Source organism: Nyctereutes procyonoides, unplaced genomic scaffold, assembly GCF_905146905.1.
Source record: "Nyctereutes procyonoides isolate TBG_1078 unplaced genomic scaffold, NYPRO_anot_genome, whole genome shotgun sequence".
NCBI classification, from domain to species: Eukaryota; Metazoa; Chordata; class Mammalia; order Carnivora; family Canidae; genus Nyctereutes; species Nyctereutes procyonoides.
Genome location: NW_026575140.1, coordinates 85,817,713 through 85,837,769, shown reverse-complemented (window position 1 = coordinate 85,837,769; position 20,057 = coordinate 85,817,713).

Below are 20,057 nucleotides of genomic sequence, written 5' to 3'. Positions count from 1 at the left end.
ACAGCCATCTCCTTGCACAAAATAAACACAAAATAATAGCTTATCTTGCTGATTTCTTTCACTCTCTCCTTTAGTAGAAGCAGTGACATCTGATGATTACTGCTGAGGGCAACGGAGCGCAGGAAACAATTAATTCAGTGCCTGGTATGTGCTGAGCAAGTACACGCTGTGGCTCCCTCACCCTTCCCACCACACTGGTAGGTGAGGATTATCATCCGCTCCTTCGGGTAAGATAGCGAGGCTCAGAGAGGAAAGTTTGCTTATGGTCCCATGATGCAATAGTGGGGGAGTCAGGATTTGAAGTTGAAAATGTTTCCTAGGCCCACACTTCTCCCTCCTTACTATCTTGCCCTCCGAAATTTTAAAAGTGCTGAGAAGTCCAGAAATTTTAGAGCAACACGTGGGGAATATAGTCTGACGTATGCCAAAGCCTTAGTACGTGACTCCAGAGGAGCGGGGGCAAGGCACTTAACCCCTGGTTTGGTGGCTGTGACACTAGGCTTTCCTGTAGAGCGCGTCAGCTTAGAATCCAGGTTTGTCCCCACGGCTGGTCAGCATCTGCACTCACTTTGAGACGAAAAAGTGGGTTAGCTGCCTGCTAACCAGGACTCAGGGTGTGCCTAGAGCTAGTACCTACTCACCTATCTTCACCTGATGTAAAAGAGGATAACCTGCATCTCACTCCCTGCTCCTTATTTTTATCTCCAGCTCATAAAATTTCAAAATTGGCTTATACAGGAAAAAAAATCATATTTTCAATTGTATGTCTAAACTACTGTGGGGAAGGGCTCCTTTCTGTTTTCCTTATTTTTCACCCCTCTCGGTTTCTCCAGAAGCAGGAGGGCTCTGGCCGTGGCAGTTGCCATCTGGGTAAACCAGAGGACGAAGGCAGACTCCGAGGTCTCAAACCTCACTGCCTTCAGCATCTGAAGATGATGTTCGGCCGATATTTTTCTTCCCACTTTCCAAATTGGAAAACTAAGGCAGAAAGGGCGGAAGGAAGAGTTCTCAGCAGCCACCAAGGCCGTCCCTCTGAAGAAGGGCTCCCTAGAACGGGTCTGTGTGCAGGTGCACATGGGCCGAGCGGCAGGTGACGGGGAGCAAGGAAGAGGCGAGGGGCCTCCCATCCCCGCTGGGCTCGAGGCCCCGAAAACACTGAGCAAATCACTGTGAGCAGCCGAGGAGCCCTTTCATTCAGCAAATACTGTTGGTGGCAGCAAAGCAGCGCGGGGGCCCGGGAATCCCCCCACGGCGGGGCGGGCGGGACAGTCACGTCCCACCAGCTGCTTCAGCACAGGATGCCATCCCCGGGGCGACGTCCCTCCCACCTCCAGAAATAGTCAACATCTGCCAAGAGACAGCCCCGTTAGCAAAATTCCCCACTCCTGAGGATCCCTGGTTGGGTGTCTCCTGGGCCTCCTGCGCATTTCCCTCCTGCCTGCCGGTGACACGCGCTTTCCTCAGCCCATTGGAGCGAGCACGGCCAGCCATGGGCAACCCCGGGCAGCTGTACACCCCCTGCCCACCAGGCCCACGGCCCCTGCCTCCCCAGGAGCACCAAGCCTCAGCTGTAACACTCCTGTCAACCGGATGAGAGACCAGCCCCCGAGCTGCTGATGCCTCCTGCAAGGCCAGGGCCTGCCGGGCTGGCTTCCCGGGGCCTGCAGGGGGGAGAGGGCCTTCAGGCTGGAGGTCGGCCCCGGCCCCCCTCATGCCCTCTGCTGTGCGGCCGAATTGCAGGCAGCGGGCGGTGGACGGGCTCCGAGGGCGGCCGTTCCAGATGTCAGGAACCCGCGCCCAGGTGGGAGCCCTGTCACACATTTATGGCTTTAATTCCTCAGTAGAGGCCTCTGTCCCATCAAGCAGCGACATATGACTTGCTACTCATTTGCTCCCGCATTTCCACGTCAGTGGCAGTTATGGAAGGGCTGCTGGCTCCCCGTCCAGCCCCGCACGCTAGGATCCCTACCCGTCTCAGACCGAGGGCCGCCGAGGACGATTGCACACCCGGTGAGACGGGCCTCGGAGATGGCACAGCGCAGGGCCGAGGAGCAGGCTTCCAGGCCTTGAGGGGGCTGGGAACTCGGAAGGGCAGGCGGGGACTTGCCAAATGTTCCGGGGGGCCGGGCAGCCTGGGCTGGGTGATCAGCTCCAGGAGGAGGCTGTGGGTGCGGGGGGAGGCCGGCGGGTGGGGGTCTAGGCCCCGCAGCTGCCACCACCTTCGAGCTCCTGTGACCTTGGGCAAGTCACCGGATCCAAGTCATCTGGATCCTTCCTCCTCGGTTCTAAAATGAGGGCAGGCGGCTTCCAGCCTCCGGGAGGGAGGGAAGCACCCACTGACGTGTGCACAGATGACAGATTCCACCCGAAGACCCCGAGTCGCGGTGATCTTCGTGGAGCTGGGCTGTGCTCTGGCTCCGCCGTAACCATTTTTACTTGTTTGAAAGGAGGAGGCCTGTCACAGCCCAGGGTGCCACCAACGGGGGAGAAGAAGTCTCCCCCCCCCCTTCTTTGTAATCGACAGCAAATTCATAAAACAAAGAGGCTTTTTTATTTCATTTTGTCAATAAACCTGGCAATGGAAATACCAATTTGAACAGCAATTTTCCCCCTGGTCTGAGATGAAATTGGCTCTGGATGAATTGGTTTTCAGTCTTTACATGTAAATTCCCTGCACACCCCTCGCTCTTCCAGGCAGTCCTGGGACATTCCCCTGCTACGCTGCCGCTGTTCCGTCCAAACCTCTTGTTCCTGGAAACAGTACGCTCTTACATGGCAACGAACCCAGTGCCTCCTGCTCCAAGGCCCAGTCACAGAAGGGGTGCTGCTGCCAGGGGCTGGGAAGACCTGCAGGTCTCGCATGGCCTCGCGGACGAGGGGAGCCACAGCCTGTCCAGGCTTGGTGGAGCGAGGGCCCAGGGCAGAGATGCCCTCAGCACTCCCCTGGCCTGCATTCCCCTTTCACTTCCAGAAACACTTACTGGATCCCAGCTAAGCCCAAGACCAAATCATAGGGTCAGGTTCTAGGAGGTTCTAAACAAATCTGAGACTGATGCCGTCATAGAACAGGGTTGCCACAGTTAGCAAATCAAAACACACAAAAAAAAATTTGAGTATAACCATGCTCTTAATTTTATTTGATATATACTTATGTCGAAAAATTATTCATTGTTCATTTGAAATTCAAATTTAACTGAGTCCCTGTATGAAAGAGCCTTAGCCTCCTCCTCCCTCACATTATTATAAATCAGATACATAGGTTTAAGGGATGCCAACCATTTGCCCCTCGTGATGTTGAAGTCGAAAGGCCAAAATGGTCCAGGCTTTTTAGAGAGACAGATGGAACTTCCAGTTCCAGCTCTGCCATCCAGCAACTGTATTATCTTGAGGTCAGTTCATTTCTTTAGGCCTTAATTTACTCATCTGTGACATGTGAACAACAAATAGTCTCCACCTTACAAAGGTGAGGATTGCATGGGTTAGACAACACATATATAATATTTTTAGAGCCGTCCCTGGCACACAGTAAGCGTTCGGCAAGTTCCTATCACTGATGTTTAAAGTTTTCACGTATAGGGATCCCTGGGAGGTTCAGCGGTTTAGCACCTGCCTTCGGCCCAGGGCATCGTCCTGGGATCCTGGGATCGAGTCCCACATCAAGCTCCCTGTATGGAGCTTGCTTCTCCCTCTGCCTGTGTCTCTGCCTCTCTTTCTCTCTCTCTGTCTCTCATGAATAAATAAAATATTTAAAAATAAATAAATAAATAAATAAATAAATAAAGTTTTCACGTATAAATCAGGTTTCAAACAGTATAGTAACATGAAGCAAATGGGTAAACCAGCAGTCACAAACATTTTTCTCAGACCTGATCCTTAATTTTGATGTCCGTGAAAGTTATTACCATTCCTTCCTGTAGGTGAAGGTTACATATATTTATAGAACCTATTGCGATGAAATGACAAAGTTGGAGGCTTGGGAAAAAAATGTTTTGATTCTCAGGTCAGTATTTTTTCTAAGCGTATTTCACTTCTCTGGTGCCGGCCCTCGAGTGGATTATTATGGGAGGTGTAAGGCGATATGGAGTTACTCCCGAAACCAAAGTACAGGACACTGCCTTGCTGCTTCAACTGAACTTTGGAGTCAAGTTCTTTCCCTTATTCTCCTCCTGGGGGGGGGGGGGAAGGAGAAGTTGACCCAGTTAGGAACAGTGTGAGGTGCCTGAGCACACTGACAAGATACACATCTGCAAATTATAGGTTCAAATTATAGGTTCGTGGTGTGGGCATATGGGGCAGCTTGCCCCAGCTCGGGACAGTCTGGGTTCTCTCCTTCATTCCACAGGGCTTCGGCTGTTGAAACGAGTCAGAACTCTCCCTCAGCTTCCATTCCTGAAGAAATTCATTCTCCACAGTTGTCTAGACCCACCCATATCTTGGGTTGAGGTTAAAATCTAAAGTAGTTCTGGGCACCCCAAGGGGATTAAGATCCCCTCTCTTCCCAGGTTCTAAATCTCCCTGCACTAGCAGAAATTCGATATGCTGCTTTAGTTTCTCCGATGGCTGAGAACAGAGGCCCCCAGAAGGGGGCACGCAGAAGATGGGCAGTTAGGCCCCTGCTGAAGGCCAGCACAGTGGTGGCCACTTCGTTCGCCAAGGCAGGGGGATGGTCCACGGTGACGGTGGATGCATTCTGTGCTAGCACAAAGCATGCTGCGACTTCCAGGGACAACACCTACTCTGTCTACTTTCTCGATGTTGGGAAGGTCTTGCTTTGATCACCCTACTATTCTTCACATTTTAAACTCCCCCAGCAGCAGTGATGGGTGAATAATACATTAACTTACAAAAAAGGACAAACAGCAGAGCATGAGAAAGTCCCAATTCCTAAAATATATATATATATATATTACGGTCATTCTGCAGCTGATAGGAATCCATATCTAAAACCCAATGGCCAGTTCCTTGTCCTAGATTTTCAGCCTAAGACATTCTCAAGAATTCTCTCTAACTTCCTTTTTGAATAAACTAAAATGCTGCAGGTTCATCTTTTTTACGTTCCCAGCCCTACTTCTAATCAATTTTCTTTCACACTTTCCCGTCCTCCAGATAAATCAAATGCCAATTTATCTTCTTCTTCCTTATTTTCTGCCTCCTTTCATTTCATCTCTGCTCGTCACTAATCAGCTCGTGCAAGCATCCACATGTACATTCCTTGTATATTTGATAGTTCTTGTTTGCAGCAAGGAGCGTTACCTCAAATTCGTCAAATACCCAAGCGATAAGGAAGCGCACTATTAACTGCAAGGAAACAAAGTAAAATATTTAAGGCAATTAGAGAACAATTCGAACTAGTAATACGATTAATGACTAATAAAGTGTCTATGCAGCTCTACAGGGCACAAAGAACAAAACAACCCTGAATCCTCTTCGATCTTCACAATATGTGATCTAACCTGATAATAGAGAAAACAGAATGGTGGAGAGGAGTGAAAATGGCATTTATCGTCGAATAGATTAGGTTTGAATTGCAACTCCGCCAGCTAATGCATTGCATGGTACCTGGCCAGCAGGACACAGGCTCACTTTCCTCTGTTCCAAAATGGGATTAAGAATAACCGAGATGCAAGAGTTTGTGATCATTAGTACAGATCCATATAGAATGTCTCGTTCATGGTTGGTGGCTTATTATGATCCTCATTTAATGATTTAATGTATCAGGAAACAGAGACCCAAAGAATTTTATAAGCTTGTTTGAGGTCGTATGACTAGTAAGTGGCACAGCTGGGATTGAAATGAGGCTTTTATGAATTAAAACCTCTTCATGGCCCATCACATAATGACCAGAGCCTTTAGCTCAGTGCTTCTCAGGACCTACTGTACACACCAATCACCGAGAATCTTGTTAAAATGTAGATCTTAATATGAGATTCTCTGCAATTCTGCACTTTCACAAGTTCTGTCCCAGATGATGCTTACCCTGTGGGTCCACACTTTGATAGTAAAGACATAAAGTGAGTACTAACCAGAATTTAGGAGTACCCCAGGGTGATGCAGGTGGGCCTGTAAGAATTGAGGCTTTTATGTCTGACTCTGGGTTTCAGCTCAGGTCACGATCTCAGGGTCATGGCATCAAGCCCCATGTAGGGCTCCAATGCTCAGCGGGGAGTCTGCTTGAGATTCTCTCTCCTGCTCCCTCTGCCCATCCCTCCCCCCCAAAAATAAGTAAATAAATATTTAAAAAAAGAATTGAGGTTTTTAGTGCTAGTGATAAAGATAGAATACAAAGGTGGCAACCATTTATTCAATGTGTGGAGTGCTCGTCAGGTGCATGACTAAGAGTCAAGTGCCCAGGATATAAAGATGAACCGGATATGCTGAGAAGCACATACGTTAACAAACAACTTCAGTGGATGGGCCTAATGTATTTGGACACCGGAAGGGAGATCCACATGATAAGAAACTCGGGGCATGTGTGTGCAAATGTAGAATAAGGACAGATGATGGAGAACGTTGATCAATTCCTCAAGGGCCTATAACCTCCATCCAAGCCCACAGGTAGCCCACCATAGGTTCGAAAACAAGGTCAAGTTTAAATCTGGGTTGAAATAGGATGGAAACCAAGGATGCCCACCACCAGGCTATTGTAGAAAGCAGAGGTGAGTTGTTGTGGGCTTAGCTTTGATAGAACCAAAGCAACGAAGAATGAAATAGAACTCTAGGACACACTGAGGAGAACCACGTTGCAGGGAGCACTGGACTTTAAACTCCGAGTGATGCCTGGGCTCCATTATAGCTCTGCCTCGTGGGAGCCATTTCTGAGCTTCCGCCTTTTCATCCATAAAATACCGACCATCTATTTCAGGGACCGCTGGGAGGATTAACTAAGATAATGCACGTGGATGCCCTTTGAAAACTCTGAAGCACTATATAAATTAAGGAGCTATTATTATTAAGTTTCTCATACAGTATCTGACACATTATCACTGAATTAATTAAGTAATGAAAGAACAGAATTTAATGAATGCTTGGCTATGAAGAATGAAGAAGAGGAAAAAAACCAAAGGTGATCTCAAAATGTCCAGAGTTCTAGAATAAGAAAATAGTTGCACTGTGTTTGATGGTAATGGGGAAAGGGAATCCACGAGGGAATGAGACGGGAGGGGTGTTGGTAAATCTTATGAGAGACTTGGCCTTGATAAGGCTGAGAGTCCCAGAAGCAGGACATTTCTCTGACTCTCAAAAGCAATCTAGGATTTCTAATAACTTCAGGTAATTTTTATCATCGCAACACCGCCCATCATCATTTGGTGCCCAGCTGGTAGGCCTTGGACTAGGTTTTGCTAAGCGTTTGTCACCTCACCTATAAAATAGACATACAGATAATACCTGCCTCAAAGGAATGTTGTGATGACTACGACTTATAATACTTATAAAGCTCTTCAGCCAGCACGCGGCACATTCTGGGTTCTTCATAACACCTCCCCCACCCCACCCTGTTGCTACTGTCATCATTGTTATTATTAGGGTCATGTGTGGAACCCAGAGTGGGGCTTGAACTCACAACCCTGAGATCAAGATCTGAACTGAGATCAAGAATCAGACACTTAACCCACTGGGCCACCCAGGAGCCCCAGTTATAGTGATGCTTAAAACAGAAAACAGAGAGACACAGAAACAGCATGAGTCCAGATCAAAACACAAAGAGCGTTGAAGCTATAGGGACCCCAAAGATCATGGGTCCAGGTCTTCCCTATCCACGCTTCTGTCATTTACAAATGAGGAAACTGAGGCCTACAGACGAGGCTAATGATCAATATTATTTCTTTGGGAGAGTTCCCATTGATACCAGGGTGCAAAAAATTTCCAGGCAACTAAGAGAGAAAAAAGTATCTACTGAAAGCACTGATTTGTGAGCTTGCTCCATGGTTAAGGCCATTCTTTTTATCTACGGGGAAGTATATTCCTTCCATGCTGGACTATTAATTAAAATTCAGCGATGCTAATTTTACTGCCAACTTAGGAGATTCTTATTACATTTATTTTCCAGGTAATTGCTGCTTGTACAGGAGTTCAAATAGATGTCTTTTTTAGATGGTGCAATAGATCAGAATTATAATAGTTAAATTCCTCACCCTTCATTTTGCTCCCTCCGATTCTGAAGCCCGCTTACTCAAATACCAAGAGCGCCCTCCCTCCTTCTCTCTCTCCTTCCCTCTCTCCTGTGCGCTCGGTGCCATAGTCTATCCTGTGTTCTCTCTCTCTCTCTCTCTCTCTCAATGATAAGATCTACAGAGGCGTGGACCAGCAAAATAGAGTTTCTGTTTTCTTTTTCTCCATTTTATCCTACCATTTCCCCTCCGAGGAAGAACCAAAAGTAATCTTTTACATAGGTGTGGAAAGAGATACCAAGCACTTCTTCTTCCACCACCATTTTGCTTTCCAGATGAATAAATTGATACTCAGAGGAATAATCTCCCTGATGTTACACAGCTAATACAAAAAGGCAGATTCCAGTTTGACCTCCTTTTTTTTTTTTTTTTTTTTTTTAAGCTTGGCTAGGAAAAAAATCCAGGAAAAAAATTGTAATGTGCTGTGTACTCCAAAGCAGAGAAAGAGATGGTGGTAGGGAGCGGCTTCCCTCTTCAGGAAGAAGGAAAAGGCATCTGGGTGGGAGCCGTGGAGGCAGGTGGCACTCCTCAAGTCCTGTCCCAAAGCAGAGGCCCTCTTTCTCTCTCTGTGTGTCCCTGGGCCTCTTACGGTGGGAAGATTTCCTTCTCCCTTATCCATGACATTGAGTTCCGTGAAGATGCCCCAGAAGGATGAGGCCACACTAGAAGGCACTCTTCAGGAGGAAGCAGCAGGTGCCTGAGTCCAGGCACAAACCAGCTTCATAGTTGTGAGCTTTAGTGCTCTTGAGACGCTTGGATCTTCCAGCCCGAGTACCAATTAACTGTATGCTGGGGAAGGAGGTGGTTGACAGGAAGAAGCATATATTAATTTTAAAATCTCAATGCCAGTTGCCTTTAACTGTATCCTTATTATGTGCCAAGCATGATACTAAGAGCTTCCCATGCTTCATCTCCGTTTGCCCCAATAACCTTGTAAATTGGGGACCATTATTATAATTGGATCTATTTTATGAGTGAAAAATGTGAGTCTCAATAAGTGAAGTGTAACCAGTGTGAGGTCATGTCGCTAAAAATCGCCAGGGCCACCTGGGTGTCTCTGACTCCAGAGCCCCTCACTCTGAGTGGCTCCGCAGACTGCCCGCCTGGATGTCGTGGGTTGTCTAAATCTTCTGTCCCACAGAGTAGTATCAGGGGAGCAGGGAAGGGAAGTATTGTGACTATCGCAGTGGTACCCACACGACAAAGTTTACACCTTGAGGGAGGTGTGTATACTTACCCGACAGGGACCAGAAGGAAACATTAGCTTGTCTAATTTATATTTTGATGCCACCCTTTGAAAGTACGTACATACGAGTTTTATAATACAAATAACACATTAGTACAATAGTACATACATAATTCATAAAGAAATAAATATAGGACCTTTCGCAAATTTATTTTACAGATTGGGATCAAACATATTCTTTTTCTTGAGATCTAGTATTGTAGACCCTTAGAGTTGGGAAGGAAGTTTAGAGGACCTCTATTCTGTCTGCTTCCATGTGCCCTGGCTGGGCTTTCCCGGATTAACGTCCAACCTTCGGCTGAGAGCTCTGGGTTTGCAGCTTTTTGGGTGGTTTTTTGTTTTGTTTTGTTTTTGTTTCTTGCCACTATTTCATAGATATGGTCACTTTAAGCTCTTCTTTTCTATGTATCCCAACTCGAGGCTGTGCAATCCGCTGACTCGGCAAACACAGACCGGGACCCAGGTACGGGACATGGACTTTCAGGTGTAGGGGGCCCCAGGATTGGCCAACGTGGTGGTGAGCAGACGTATGTGGGAAACCAGCCAGAAGTCATCAGGAGACAGCAGAGACCCATCCCACACCCCAACACACGAGTCCCTGTGGTGGTGAGAGCGCGTCCATCCTGAGGCTGCTAGCCGGCGGACTTAGCTTGGAGAGCTGCTCTTCTCTTCTGACCTCAGCCCCTCCCCACTAGTTTTCCTTGCTGTGGTTCTGAATAGCAGAAGTCTTCAATCAGCACCACTGAGCGGGCTCTTCTGGAAGAAAACTGCCTTGCACCTGGCTTCTAGGAAACCTGACCTAAAACACACACATCAGAATCATCTGAGGAAGTTTATAAAAATATCTCTACCTAGACCTAAATGCCTTGACCTACTGAGTCAGGATCAACAGATCTTCATGCGTGAGGGACAGGCAGCTATATGTCTTAGACCCTAGTAGGTATATCTCAGGCATCACTTCTCTCTCAATTTTATTTTGAAAATTTCAAACATATAGAAATAATGAAAGAATAATATAATAATAAACACCTACATACTCCCCATCTAGATGCACCAATTATTAACGTTTTCCTTCCATTCTCTCTCTCTTCCTCTCTCCTGCCATATCAAAAATCATTTGCAAGGAAATTATAAACATTATGACACTCCATTCTTAAATACTTCAAACATGCGTCTTCCAAAAATAAAGACATTCTATATAACCCCTAAAAAGTTAGTATTATTGGCTAATATCACCAAAGTATACTATCCATATTTAACATGCACACTCTTTTTTAGGTCAAGTGTTGAGATATTCTCAACTATGGATACCATAGAAGTTCAGAAAAGGGAAATAGCCCTATGGGTTGAAGAGCAAGGAGAAGTCTTCAAGCAGGAAGTAAGATGTGTTTGTTTTTTAAAGATTTTGTTTATTTATTCATGAGAGACACAGAGAGAGGGACCCAGAGACACAGGTCGAGGGAGAAGCAGGCTCCCTGTGGGGAGACTGATGTGGGACTCGATCCCAGGACCCCGGGATCACACCCTGAGCAGAAGGCAGACGCTCAACCACTGAGCCATCCAGATGTCCCTGAAGCAGGATTTGAATTGGACTTTGGAGAACTGATATTAGTAAAGAGGAGAATGAAGAAACACTAAAAAGAGGTAAATAAATATATGCAGAGGTACAGAAATGAAAACCAATATGGCTTTTGGTGGGGGGAAGTAACTGAGCAGACCCACAGTCCATGGAGTGTAGTAGAGAGAAGCTGTGTAGGCCACATGGAATCAGAGCACAGAGAGATTTGCAATTTAAGCAATCAAAGAAACGGTTGCCACATACCAATAAATTTTAAATGTGTCTGGCCTTTAAGAGTCATACCCGGTTTTTAGAATGTATTCAGATGTAAAAGAGGAAGAACAATGTTTAAAGATTTAGAGTCAAAATTTCTTTTTTTTTTTTTAAGATTTAATTTATTTATTCATGAGGGACAAAGAGAGGCAGAGACACAGCAGAGGGAGAAGCAGGCTGATGCGGGACTCAGTCCCTGGACTCCAGGATCATGACCTGAGCCAAAGGCAGATGCTCAACCCCGGAGCCACCCAGGTGCCCTAGAGTCAAAATTTCACTGGGAAAATCCATTCAACTCACATATTCATTCTACAAACATTTTCTGAGTTCCTATTATTTTCCAGATACCAATCCAAGCAAAGAGAAGTCTTGAAAAGGACAAAGTCCCTGCTTTCCTAAACCTCAGGAATGTGTGTGTGTGTGTGTGTGTGTGTGTTACATGTTGGGTGGGAGAAGGGCCAGGAATCATTCGATAGTTAAATAAGTAAATGAACAATGAAAGATTCGGTTGACAGTGATACGGTTAAAATAAAAAAAAAATGAAAGAAACCAATTAATAGTGATTGGGGCCTGGTTCAAATTAGGTATTCAGGAAAAGCAGTATTTAAAGCACTGTTTGCTGGAGCCGGCCACCATTCAAAAGAACAGATTGCTAAGATTTCCGCTATTTGGGGAGCTGTTTGACATTACATCGGTAGCTTTAAGTAGGCCATGGCAAAATATCTACACAAATTGGCAAATGCTACAGATCATGGCTTCTTTCTTCCAGAGAGTGAGCGGGCTGTCAAACATTTGCCAGGGTACCACTGCATCTAAGCTACAGCCTAAATGGCAGAGAAACAGCAGTGTGGAGATCCAGAAGAGGATATGCTAGGGTATCAGAGCAAAGGCTCTACAATGTAGAATAAGCTTGGCATATTTGAGGAACACAAAGAAGGCTAAAGTTTGGTGACACTGGAGAGAGAGAGGAGCACAGGAGAGGGATGGAGATTGGCTGAAACTGAATCACGTGTGACCATGTAGGCCTGTCACGACATTGGAGCTTTTATTCTGAATGTGACGGGCAGTCATGGGTAGATCTTAAGCATTAGGCTAGCATAATTTGAATTATGTTTTTAAAAGATCACCTTGGTTGTGAGAGAATGGTTGGGAGGAAAGGAAGAGTGACAGCAAAGAGCTCAGCTAGGAATTTAGTGCTTACAAAGCAATGCGTGTGCAAGGTTATTCACTGAAGGCAGCGTGGTGTCACAGCAAAATACTGGAACCAGCCGAACTGTCCATTAATAACAGAGGAAGTGGAGTGATAATGGTCTTTGCATATAATGCGACTGCTCAACTGTTGTTGTTTTTTTTAAAGATTTTTTTAGAATTTAAGATTAACAAAATATCTCTAAGATATATTATTAAATGAAAAAGAAGCTGATGCAAACCAGATCGTAAAGGATGCTGCGCTTTTATGTAAAATGGGGGGCAGGGTACAAACGAGACTTTGTTGGGATTTGTATGTAAATACGTTGCAAATTACCTAAAAGTGATTATAAGAAACTGCCAATAGGTCAAAGCATATGCAATTATCATTTTGGAGGTCAAAATAATTTTTAAAAATCAGCAATTGCATATGATTTGGCCCAAAAGTTGTTATTTGTGTTGCTGTTTTATTTGATGCTGCTTATACGCGAGTGAATAGATGCGGTACAGTCTTATGAGGGGCACTTCTTCCTTATGCCCTTTTACGATTTATTAAACTGTGAAAAACTGATCTCTTGTTCCCTATTTTAAAATTAGGTAAATGATTGATAGGTAGATGACAGAGCGAGGGAGAGATGAGAGGCTCATGCAAAAGTCCAATAAAAGTTTATGGGACCCGAGACTAGAGTGTGAGAAAAGACAGATTTGGGATGTCATTTCGAGGTAGAGTTGATAGGACTCACTGTTAGATTTGTGTTTGGGGTGATGCAATTAAGAAAAAAGAGGAAGCAAGGAGACGTCCTCACTTAAGCAATTAAATAGAGTTGCTCCAGCAACTAAATCAGTGGTGCAATCATCTACAAAGACAGGAAAGATGGGGGCATCGAGACGCTGAGAAATGTTCCACGGAGAGAGCTGTAGACACCCAAGTGGGTGCACCAATTAGGAAGTGAGACAGCCAAATCTGGGGTCGGGGAGGGGGCTCAGGGCTTTGAGCTCTAAAGTCAAAAGTTATCTCAACTGTCAGAAGGGAGAGGAGGGTATGTTCAAAGGGGACTCTGCCAACTTCAAGGCTCTTCCTTTTCCCTTTGTCCGGGAACATCACAGAGGTTTGCCCGATAGGTAAACCAAACCGAATGTCAGGGAGAAATGAGTAAACTGAGAAAATCGGAACATGCTTCCTCACATTGAAACGTCCTTGCACCTACATATCATGTGTCATTCACTCCGTGCGCACTTGCACACATCATCGAGGCAGTCGGGAGGAGAGGTTTTTGAGGGTGGCACCATTGCTCGGGGACCAATCTCGGCTCCCCAGCGACTGCAGGACTGAGTTTCCTGAGTGTCAGATCCTGCACGTCTTCCCACCCGTTCAGTGGGAGGCGCGGAGGCACAAAGTAAGTTCAAACAGGGGCAAACCCGAAATGATTCTACTCCCCCCCCCCAAAAAAAAAACTACCTAATCCAACTGTAAAAAATAACTCAAAGAGAAATGGAACTCAGTGATGGGAGAAGGCAATAAACCGACCTGGGCATATGTGGGACTGAGGATAAAAGAGTAAGTGACAAAAACAAGATAAATGGAAACATGATCAAAATAAAAACTTTTGAGAGATCTAATGTTTGGGATTCTCTGCCTAGGATTCGGGCTCAGTACCCAGCAGGGTTTGAAGTGAGCTTGGCAGTGGGGAATGGAGCAGAGTCTCTGTAGGTTTGCAGAAAGAGCATGAAAACGCAGGCTCTGAACACAACCACACACACTTATCTTCAGAGAAGATGGTCCCCCGGCGCTTCTGGCGAGTGCCGAGCTGTTAGCCTTGCATCCTCGCTCAATTCTAAAAACGGATAATTAAATTCTATTGCTCTAATGAAATTCTCCCTGTCGTTTACACTGCAGAGTGTACATGGAGCCTTCCGGGAGACCGGGCGGGGGGTGGGGGGTGCCCACCCTAAGCAGGAGCTCATCTACGCAGCACAGAGCAAAACAGAGATGAGTCATTAGCTAATGAGGGTGAGCCCTGAGCGTGACTCGAGTGAAAAATTCAGGCCTGAAACCGGACAAGATGAGATCAAAATATTTTATGTTCTTTAGGTGCGGGCTGTCCTCACTGAACAAAATCCAGGTAATGGCCACGCGTGTGCTTAGTTTGGTGTTATGAGCATCTGGGTCTTAGTTCGCCCTGGAGAGAAATATGCATAATGGGTAGGCTAACAGCTCTCTTGTCAACTTGTAAATCTTCCAGAAAAAGAGGATAGGACCGTATATAGTAGCATACGTTGTTCTTATACTTACTACTATTATTGGATCCATGACTGACAAGGAGGGAAGATGGTATGAAACGCATGCAAAATTTTAAGTACACATATATTTATGAATATACATTTGAGGGTTCTTATGGGACTCCAAAAGTTTGGTGCACTGAAGATTCTTACAGAACATTTTTAAAAGTATTAACTCGTATTTCCTCTTGGAGCGTGGGGCCACGAGGCCCTCGAGATCACCGTGGTGCTCTTAGGTTGGCCTGCTCCAGTCAGTGAGACAGCACAGGCCCAGGAGAGTCTATTTTTATCATCTGTGTTACCTTCTTATTCCCTTTTTAACAGTGAAAACTTGCCACTGACCCTTGCAGGGAGATCATTAAGCAACAGCAACAACAACAACAAAACCCCAACACCTCTGGGACCAAAGAGGCACCAAAAAATATACATTGATATTATAACCGGAGACAGGAACCTAAGGGGTGTGTGGGGGAGGAATGAATTAAGGGAACCATCATGACAGTGAAATGCATTATTACCTAGTTATTCAATGCACTCTTGGCTTTTCAGGTGATGAACTTTTCACACCAGAAGTGGGGAAATTAATCAACTTTTCCTCCCCGTATGTCTCTTTGTGTCTTCTTACTGTCTCATCTAATTGTTTTGCACTCAATATGGACATTGTTCTCATTTCAACTTTCCCTGCAAAGCTCGGGCGCCCTTACGTGACCCTGAAACGCATTCTCACCTCATCCAGCATAACGTGCCTCTAGTTTCTGCAGCGTTTCCTCAAGCAGACATGAATGAGGAAGTTCCTCGGCTTCTTTTATGACAGTCGTGCGATCCCGGTGCCTCACCTCCTGCTTGATGGCGCTAGTACAAACTTCTCAGTTTCCCTTGCTGCCTTCAAGAGACTCTCCTGTCCTCTCCCAGGCACCCAGGAGGACCACGAGGTGTCCAAACTGGTCGGTGACCCCCTAGGACCGGACCTCGTGAATTCTTCAAAAATGTCCCATTCCACCGGTAGGGTAATGCCCTTGCTGCAAAAGAGATCACAGATGATTCTCCCTTTGTCTCAAAGATTAACAAGAAAGAGAGAGTTGGGAGAAACCTTCAGGATGTATCCAATTTCTGACTATCTCGTGATATACAGACTAAACTTCTGGAAGGCTAAATAAACTTTGTAATTATTACTCAGAGTTTTTCACATTGTGTAGAACGTGGCCCTCTTCTCTCCTGGGACACAACCCATTTACATGCCTTTAGAATCATCCTGGGAATTTAAGACCTTCTGAACACCAAGCTAACGAAGGCCCTGGCCGTCAACTCTCAGGTTTAAAACCATCTATCTGAGCCCAGTGTTGACATCACTCCTATGTGACAAATTTACAAAGGAAGAGACACAGCCTGGCACATGAAATATAAGATGATTCTATGTCTTAAGTACTTAAAGCCTATTACCAAAATAGGTGTGCAATGTTGCCGTTATAAATATCATGCTTAACACCTTTTGATTCTTTTTACTCTGAAGTGTCCAACCTATTATGGAACAAAGAAAGACTGTCTTTTAAATCTCGCTCACTTCAGCTTCCTCAGAGATGGATGGGCCCCCTCTGAAGCCCAGTTTCACATAAAAGCAAGGCAGTACACTGCTGTAAATCTCTTTTACATGAGCTTTTATGTGAGCCAGGTCTGGGCTGGGCTTCATTATCCCCCCCCCCCTTTTTTTTTTGACTGAAAAAAATATGTAGTCTCCAGCAATTCGGATGATCTGCTTTGTAAATAACATGAATGCACTTGGGCTTAGAGAAAACCACTTGGGCCGCGTGGAGCCCCAGGACTGTTCTGGTGTGAAAGGATGAGCCATCTGCTCGCGGAGGGGCCTCCTGGGCCATGTCCCTGCAACTGTGCTCCCTCTGGCCCCTGCCAGGGTCTCTGGATCACCCCGCTTTGCTCTGCTGGAGCCATTGCTGGCCTTGACTTCTCAAGGCCAGGCCCCAAAATGCCTTGCTGAAACCGGGGAGAATCCATACATGTCAACATCTTGAGTCCGTCATCTGGTCTCCTCAGAAATGCCCGTAAAAACTTTGAGTTGTATCTTAATGTCAGCAGCTGTTAGAAGTTGTGATTCTCTGCTGCGACCACATGTGTACTTCTTGAGCTGTGCCTGGACAAATGCAGCCTTTTAACCACTAGTTACAGGATCTGAATTAGATTTTAATCAACACCAATTCAGCTAGAATGAAGGGTGTCGTCGTGCAGAGTGCAGTGGAACAAGCGAAGGTCCCGGTTGGTTGGCTGTGTGGTTTGGGCAGGTCAGTTTCTCTGCGCTGCTGCTTCCTTGTTCCTAAATGAGGGGCTGTTACCAGATAATCTGAGAAGTTTTGTCTGATTCTGTATGTTTCTCTGGGACTGTGGTTTGGGGATCACGGGGTGCCCTATCACAGAGGAGAGAAACCGCCAGTCCTTGACTGGGTTTTATCTGGCTTAGGGTAGCATAGCTTGGATCCCTGACAATTGAGTCCGGAAAATGTTTACTTTCCAGATAGCTGTCCTGTCCAGAACAAAACTTCAGATGACTTAAAGATTAACTGGAGCTGAGGATCTTTTTTCTAGCAATAATGTAATGTCATAAAGTACTCTGCTGGGATTAAAATGGTGGACTAGATCAACACTCATTTGCTTCCAGTTTCCTCTAAAAAAAACAATTGAAATATAAGTACAGATGTGTAAAAAGAAATAAAATATTACTAATATGGAATAGTTATGAGAAGAGGGGCTTGGATATGGGGGTGTCATTCACAAGCAGGCATTTTAATGCATTTCTCGGAGACAGGAAGCAGAGCTGAATAATGAAGCGGGTACAGAAGATTATACATCCTGCAGGTAGCTGCGAGGTGAGATGGCTCCATCCTGCCCCACGGAACCCTGTGAGGTTATGAGCTGGGAAAGGAAGGGCAGGCATCCTGGAGGGAGGGAATGAAAAGTCAGTCTGAAAATACAGGAGGATAAAAATGTTTGCTGAGGAAGTCGAACACGTTGCAGAAAGTGAAGGCTTTTAGTTCAACACGTTGACACTCTTTGTTGGGGTCTGCCTCTTATGCCCCAGAGCCCACAGTCAGAATTCCCAATTATTCTCTTAAGTATCACTATGTAAATAAGGATTGCTTGGCATGGGGGAACCAGGAGCAGGAAAGACAAAGGATTAGACAAACAAACAGGAAAAACAAAAAACCTGCAAGATAAGGCATGATTTTAAAACCAGAAGAGAACTTTCATCATCGTCACCATCGCATCATCATTATCACTGATGGATTGGAGAAGATACTTTCCCCATTAGGAAAAAGAGAAAAGCCGGACGGCGAGCATGGGCTCACAAACGTGAAAAATGCAATTGATAGATTTTAAGAGCTATAACTCGAAAACGAAATTAAGAAAATAGCCCAGATATAAAACAAAAATCAAAGACAAAGAAATTAAAGGGAAATGTAAGAGGTAAGGAGGAGCAGGTCAAAAGATTTAACACCAGCTAAAGTGAGCCTTCGAGAGAGAAAATGGGATAATGGAAAGAGACAATCGTGGATAAAACAATAGATAAGAATTCCAGAGTTGAAAAATAATGAGTTTTTAGATTAAAAAAAAAAAAAGGTTTACATCTACATATGTTTCACTGACAAAAAGAGAATTCTGAAAGCTTTCAGAGGAACAAAGTAAAGTTGCCTATGCAGGTATGAGAATTGGGCCCACATCCCGCCTTACTTCTAGTTAGCAACCTGCCATGCTTACGATGTTCGAAGGGAATAGAATTTTAATCCAGAGTGCTCACCTGGACAATCAACCAGCTGTAAGGGTAGAAACTCACTCTTACAAATGTAGGGGCTAGAAAACTTTACTTCTAAACCAACTTTGGGGGGAAAATTGTTTGAGAGTGTACTCCATAATCCCAGAAGAGGAAAATGTGACGCAGGAAACAGGATCTCCTTTAAGGGGATGGCAGAGGCCATGTCGTAACACCTGCTATGTGAAGCCTAAAAAGCCACGCACAGAGTTTGGAGTAGCATGGATCCCCAGGATGGAGGTGAGCAGGGAACAGTGGAGACTTCTGAGGATAGATGGTGTAACTGAGAGTTTGAAAAACATTTAAAGCCCCAACAAAGGCAATGGTACAAGAGAAAGGTAATTATTCCTCATGAAAAAAATATTGTATCAGATATTCATGTTCTAAATAAGAGGCAATGTAAAATGAGGCATGATTCTAAGCAAATGATAGGGTATGAGAAAAGAGAATCTATTTGACTTTGAATCGAGGAATAGTCTCCTTGAGAGGACACCCATAGAGAAGGAAATATAATCTCAGCCCTCTCCTTGGCCAGAGATTGAATAATATTTTTCATGGTCACAATAATGTATATGCTATTTCTTAGTTTTCAACTTTTAAAGAAAACCCATGTAGGGGTGTGTGTGTGTATGTGTGGAAGGAGGGAGGAAACAGAAGCCTTTCTTGTGCTGCAGACCAGAATATAAATGATGTATCAGCCTTGTCAACAAGACAGAAAGGAACATGATATAGAAGGGGAAGTAAAGGAAAAATAGAGAGGGTATTCGTGGCCTCCTCTTAATCAGAGAATATTAAAAAAAATACTGTCAAAAGGCAGTGCTGTTTTTATACAAGGATTTAAGTCTATTTAGTAATTTTCAATGCAACCAAATGGGATCATTTTTGAAAACAGTAATGAAAATTTAAATATTAACAGGACATGTGTGTGTGAGAAAGAGGAGCAATAATAACCTAAATTTTCATCATTTGTGTAAGAAGTAAACTAATAGTGACCAAAATGGGTAAATCAAGAAATCTAGCTTTAAGCTCATTTCCTAGGTTGGAACATGGTCTCAACCTTGACCCCACAGCACAATCATGGATGTCTGGGCCCCACCCCGGAGATTCTGATATCATTCCTGTGGGGTGACGCTGGCACTCCGAGATGTTTTTAAGTCCCCGAATGAATAAAAGTGCAGGGCAGACTGAGAGCCCCGGCCCCGGAGGGCCTAGAATAGGGCTTCTAGTAAGGCGGTGGGGAAGGGGCCACGCTCTACTGTTCAGTTTATTACCATATGCACAGACTATCTTCACAGAAATTGAATTTACAGCCTTAAAAGTGGATTTGATAACAGGGCACATCACTGAGGTATCAACAGCAGGTGAGTCAGGATTCAGAGCATTGTAGGCTCCGGGGCTCTGGGGTTGAGGATGCCTTGCGTGTCCTCTTATTCTTCCTCCTTCCTTGAGAGAAGAGGATACTGGGGTCCAGAGAGGCTGAGCAATAAGTTGCCTGCCTCGGGTTCGGGGCCTAGTTAGAAGTGCAGG